Source organism: Antechinus flavipes, chromosome X (genome assembly GCF_016432865.1).
Source record: "Antechinus flavipes isolate AdamAnt ecotype Samford, QLD, Australia chromosome X, AdamAnt_v2, whole genome shotgun sequence".
Taxonomy (NCBI): domain Eukaryota; kingdom Metazoa; phylum Chordata; class Mammalia; order Dasyuromorphia; family Dasyuridae; genus Antechinus; species Antechinus flavipes.
The window spans coordinates 66,623,958-66,630,591 of record NC_067404.1 but is presented as its reverse complement, the minus strand read 5'-3'; the positions used below and the strand labels follow the sequence as shown (position 1 = coordinate 66,630,591).

The 6,634-nt window shown below is 35.8% G+C and overlaps 1 pseudogene; it reads right to left on the bottom strand.

Moving 5' to 3' along the window:
- Nucleotides 1-3,397: 3,397 nt before the first annotated feature.
- On the bottom strand, nucleotides 3,398-4,420 carry LOC127542898 (phosphatidylinositol 3,4,5-trisphosphate 3-phosphatase and dual-specificity protein phosphatase PTEN-like; annotated as a pseudogene).
- Nucleotides 4,421-6,634: the final 2,214 nt, after the last annotated feature.

The window sequence follows — 6,634 nt, the reverse complement described above, 5'->3', positions numbered from 1 at the left end:
AGCTGCTTTAGTTACCCCTGAGGCCTATATTTTTGACTGATTTCTGGTACTGATTAGGTGTGGCCAGTTCCCATTTTCTGAGCTTCTGTTAGTGTTCAGAGGCCCACAATTTGCTTTTTCTATTTGCTTTGGATGTCTACGAGCAAATCTGCTGAACTACTGGCTTTATAACTAAGACAGAGTAGCCTAAGAGCCTCATAGTAGCTTCCCCTGTGGGTGTCAGCCACAATATCTTGGCTCCCTATTTCTGCTCTTTGTCCTGGGCTCTTTACATGCATTCTGGGCTTCGCAACTTCTTCCCCTGCCCTATTGAAACAGATTTTTTTGAAGTTCTTTCAAAGTATCTTCTTCTAGAAATTTGTTGTACTTCAAATATTTTTGAGTTCTGTCACTCCAAAACCAGTTTAGAGGCTTAATCTGCTGTTGTTTTGAGGGAAGCTCAGAGGATGTCAAATAAATACGTGTCTACTCTCTGTCACTTTGGCTCTGCCCCTAGTACTGCAAAGTTTTATAACACCTTATCAGCAGAGCTCCTCCCAAGAAACCTAACAAAATTTTCCTGAGAGTATTTTACCATTTTTTTTTCCAGATAGTAAGTCATTTGCTGTTACTATGATTTCCTAATTTAAAGAATGTATTCTAATAATGAGGTAACAGTATTCAGATTGAATAGTCTTAGCCTTTTTGTACTTTAAAACATCACTTACCAGGTGATAATAATTTAAGTACATTTGGCTACCACATGCTAGGTTTCATTTATGTCTTGAAAGTTGCTTAAATGTGTTTGTTGTAGTAATACTTTGAAATTTTTAGTCCATAACTTCCCAATTTTGTTAACATTTCATGCCAATTAGAAAATGTATGTATAAATAGGATAACATTCTGTTTAATTGTATTTCTACAAGGTCTGAATACTATAGTGCTCATTTTTTATACCTAGCTAGTAATACAGTAGCACTGTATTAAGAACTTCATAATTATGTGTTTCTCTCAACAATCCTGGGAGATAGGTGTAAATATTTATTATCCCTTTGAACATACAAGGACTGATTAGATTATCTAACTTACTACCATTACAATATTTTAAACCCAATCAATTTTGACTTACAGTGAATAGTGTCAATAACTAAACTTTATTTTGTACAAAGTTCTATTAGTTTTTGTTGACTTTTATTTAAAACAATTCATGGTAACACTCTGAACTTCCCATTATTGCTTCTTTTTTTGAGTTTCCCAAAGAACTAAACCAATTCCTTTAAATTTTTCAAATTACTAATTGTTTTGCATAACTATTTAAACCAGAGCAAAGAGATAATTCCTTCCATGTCAATCAATTAATTAACATGCAGTTTTTGAAATTTATTCGGTTGTCTTATATTCATTGGAGAAAAAAGTCATGTAACAACTGTCAAAGGTTCATTGCTTTAAAAAAATTCCAAAATCTTTTCTCTTTCAGTGAGATTAAGACCCTCTCTGAAATCTCCTTTTTAAAAAATAATATTTCCCCCCCCCAATACATGCAAAGCTAGTTTTCAGGATACCCCTTTGCAGAACCTTGTGTTCCAAATTTTTCTCTCCCTCTCCCGCGTTCCTCTCTCTCCAAGACAACAAGCAATCCAATATAGGTTAAACATGTACAATTATTTAAAACATTTCCATATTCATCATGCTGCCCAAGAAAAATCAGATCTAAAGTGGGAAAAAAAGAAAAAATAACAAGCATAAAACAACAAAAAGATGCAAATATTATGCTTTAATTATATTCAGCCTCCGAGGTTCTCTCTAGGTGTGACCAGCACTTAGTATCACAAGTTTATTTGAATTGTCTTGGATCACCTCATTGTTGAAAAGAGCCAAGTCCATTACAGTTGATCATGACATAATCTTGTTGCCATTAGAATGTTTTCTTGATTCTTCTCACTTCACTGAACCTTAGTTCATCTATGTCTTTCTGAGCTTTTCTGAAATCAGCCTGCTCATCACTTCTTATGGAATAATATTTCATTACATTCATATACCACAATTTATCCAGCCATTTCCCAGGTGATGGGTATCTCACTCAATATCCAGTTCCTTGCCACTATAGAAAGGGCCACTACAAACATTTTTGCACTTTTCCTCTTTTATGAACTTTTTGGGAGACAGACCCAGTAGAGACATTGCTGGACCAAGGGGTATGTACATTTTGATAGCCCTTTGATCATAGTTTCATATTGTTTTCCAGAATGGTTAGATCATGACATCTCCTTTTCAAAACTCCAAAATATTTTACTTTCATATCCTAAATTTATGCTGACTGAATAGACTCCAACTTTCTTTACCTATCTCCTCCTTCTTAACTTTTCTTATTTCCTTATGGAATACTATTTATTTCTTCTATTTATTGAATTCCCCATGTAAATCCCCTTTTTGGTTCTTTTTGGTTACAAATGCACAGTTCATGCCAATTCATTTTATTTATTTAATAGAATTTTATTTTTCTAAATACATGCAAAGATAATTTTCAGCCTTCACCATTGTAAAATCTTGTGTTCCAAATTTTTCTTCCACTCTTCCCCTCTCCCCCCTCCTCACAACAGTAAGTGTTAAAGGTTAAATATCTGTAGTTCTTCTAAACATATTTCCATATTCATCATTATGAGCAAAAATGAAATTAGATCAAAAGAAAAAAAGCACAAGAACGGGGGAAAAAAATCAAACAAACATCATCAACAACCACCAAAGGTGAAAATACTATGTTGTGATCTACATTCAGTCTCCATAGGTCTCTTTCTAGATGCCTCTCTTTCCATCATGAGTCCATTAGAATTGCCTTGAATCACTTCATTGTTCAGAAGAGCCAAGTCCATTGCAGTTCATCATCACATAATCTTGCTGTTGTCATGTACAATGTTATCTTGGATCTGCTCACTTCACCTAGCATCAGTTCATGTAAGTCTTTCCCAGCTTTTCTGAAATCACCTTGCTCATCACTTCTTATAGAAAATAATATTCCATTATATTCACATGCCATAACTTATTCAGCCTTTCTTCAACTGAGGAACGTTCACTGAATTAATGTCCAGTTCCTTGTCACTACAAAAATGATTGTGCTACTTTCTTTTTTTTTTTTTGTATAAAACTAGAAAAGGGAAAAGTGTGCCATCTTTATTTTTCCTAATTGAAACTTTTAAGCATCCTTTGAACACAAAAGGTATATACAGATGATATAAGGCAGGCAGCCTCCTTCCCATGGGATAAGACGAACATCACTGTCACTGGTGGAGAAGCCCCAATAGAACTGGTCAGGGAAAGGTTACTGTTGCTATCCCTGGTCAGCTGATACAATTGCCATTAAAAAAGATCCTTTTTCAGGTTCTTCAAGTTTGTCTCTATTTTACTCTCTTGATAAAAAATTTCAGACTTTTGTGATCTGTGCATGTTGATCTTCATCAAAAGGCTTGTTCTCTGGATCAGAGTTAGTGGTGTTCAGGTTCATTGTCACTAATGTCCAGGGTGTCCTAAATGGAACACAGGCTCCTGGGTTTTCCGGCTCCTCTACAGTTTTTGTGAAGAAAAGGTTCACGTTAAAGTTTGGAGAAAAGTATCTGTTGGCCTTGTCTTTATTAGCTTTTTCATGATTGTTTTTGGATAATGTGAGGATGAGACATTCTTTTGTCATTATCTGATCACTAGATGCTGCCAAGAGTATCGAGCTCTTGATCTTCACAAAGACTTCCATTTTCTACTTTGAGTTTTCCTCTGGTTCTGGTATGAAAAATGTATTTACCCAAAAGTGAAACATTTTGTCTTCTAGAGCATCTTGTTCTGCTTGTGGAAGAATTCCACTTTAATGTCACTGTATACCATCAAAGGTGTGGGGAAGTCAAAGTACATGTACTTTATCTTCCTGCCTTCTGGGCTCTAAAGGGGATGTATAGCTCTTTACCTTTCAAATAGTATCTTGTGAAAGAGCCAGGCCATTGGTCTATAATCCAAATGGTGCTTTAACAGGTGGCTATAGTAATACACATAGTGCCTCTGACTGGGAATAGTTACTCCCATTTTGTCTCTGGTCCTGACTTCCCCATCGAAATCTAGAGCCTCTTGTGCCTTTAAAAATTTTCCTCCATGTAATAAATATGCACAAATCATTACATCAGTTCTTCTCTTTTCTGCTTTACAGTGAATTGCAACAACATTATTGTCATCTTCACTTAGCTACAGGTCAAGATCCTTACAAAAGGGTTTGATGAGCTCTAGCTGGGATGAGTTGTCTTTAAAAGAATACTGTGCAACTCTACTGTTAAATTTAGTGGCATCATGTTTCAGCACATAGATTGTATATCTTGTATTGATTTTTATGTTTTGAATCCAAAAATCTGACTATATCATTGATGTAACTCCATTATATGCCTTGTCTTTTTGCAGGAAACCCCATAGCATGCCTATTTCTTTAGGAACTTTTGGGCAATTAGAGTTAGTTTTAATCACATAGGCAAGTGACCCCAATAACAATTCATTTAGCGCAAGAAGTTCTTCATTGTAGGGTGTCACAGATTTTTGTAAGCAGGATGATTTTGGAGAAGAAAGCATTTATCTCCTCAAAGTTAACCTCTTTTATCCTGGAAAAGCATTCATCCATCTATTTTGGCATTGCCCAAGAGTATGGGCCAAAGCCCAACTATGGCATAGGAATATAACAGGAAGCTCATTACTGGAAAACTATCTGATAGATTGTATTTTTCTGAAAGGCTCATAGTGTTCTGTTTCCTTTTAAATCACTCGAAATTAAATCAATTTATTTTGTTATTTAAAAAATAATTTGCAAGTTCTGTTTCCTTTTAAATCACTCAAAATTAAATCAATTTATTTTGTTATTTAAAAAATAATTTGCAAGTTCTGTTTTTCTCTCAAAATTTCAGTATTTTTTTGCCTTTATAAGCTGTATGCTCATTTTTATTTAATATTTTCTAATGTGAGTACCCATTATTGGGTGTATATGTCCCTCCCTCCTTCCTTCTTTCCTTCCCTCCCGCCTTCCTTCTTTCCTTCCCTCCCGCCTTCCTCCTTTCCTTCTCTCCTTCCCTCTCTTTTTCCTTCCTTCCCTCCCTCCTTTCTTCCTTCCCTCCTTCCCTCCCTCCCTCCTTCCCACCTTCTCTCCCTCCTATCCTCTTCCTCCCACCCTCCCTCTCACCTTCCCTCCCACCTTCCTTCCTTCCCCCCTTCCTTCCTTCCCTATTTCCTTCCTTCCTTTCTTCCCTCCTTTCTTCCTTCCTTTCTTCCTTCTCTCCTTCCCCTCTTCCCCCTTCCTTCCCTCTTTCCTTCCCCTTTTCCTTACCTCCTTCTCCCCAATTACTATAAGCCTTATTTATACAATTTAAAGTTATTTTCATGAACCATTTGATTTCAGTTCAAGTTTTACTGTGTTTCTAATTTACCTAAACAACTAATTTAAACTGAAGTAGTTTCATTAGATTTCACTCCATTTTGGTTTCTTTTAGATTTCGAGTTTACTTTTTCTGGGAGCACCTTGGGATTCACCTTCAGTCAGAATTCCCAATCAGGGCTTGCTTGGTGCCCTTATATTGGTTATTTAAAATCCATTAACAAGAGAAGGGTAAATGAACTCCAATTTTACCTGCGTTGATTCTTCTAAATCCACCTATACTGTTCCCAAAGTTTTTCTTATTGTATCACTTCCCTAAATCTCTTGTATTTCAAGGAATCTCTTCTAAACATACCTTATGACTGATAAGACAGTTCTTAAAATCCAAACATCAGTTTTAAATCAGTGCCTAATCACTTAAAAGGTGCCTTTTAAGGATTAACTGATCTCACTGAATTTTTGTTGTTAATTTCATTAAATTTTACTACCTCATAAACTCATCAAAATACTTTATAAAGATATCCAAGTTATAATTTAGAAATCAAACAAATTGATTATTTCTTCACAAATTTGCTTTGAAAATTATTTTTTGTGTCTTAGTTTTCAGTTAATTTCTGTATTTTTCTTTCATCTATTTCCAATATGGCCAGTGTTGGAAACAGAGAAAAAAGGAGAAATTTGTCTTCTTTTGAGCCCTTCTTTGGAAATTTATTTTATAGCCTGTTTCTTTTGATCATTCCAAAAGAAAAGGCATAGGTAAAACAATTGTTAGCTGTGGATTAACAGAAAGCACAAATAGCATAAACAAAACAGATACATATTTCCCATTCTCTTAAAGATTTTCCTGATTATATAAGGTTCTTTTCTATCTGAAGTAAAGAACCTACTGTTCCTAAACTTTAGTTTTAGACACACATAGAACATATATAACAAGATAGAACATTAAATCAAGCCTGGACTTCCGGTTAAGATGGCGGAGAGGAGGCTCACAGCTGCATAAGCTCCTCGCTTTCTCTCACTATCCATTTCATTACAAGCCTCTGAATTAATACTTGACTGAAAAAAAAAACCCACAAATAGTTACCAAGAGAAGCCATCCTTGAAATTCGCCAAGAAAGATTTGTCTTTACTGGAGGGCTGGGACGCTTTTAGATCGGGCGCAGGCGGCGGGCAGCGGCAGTGAGAGCACAGGAGCAGACGGGAGAGGGGGTGGGGAGTGATCGCAGCCGTCTCTGCGGGGAGAGCTTCGCCACAGGTTTGGATACT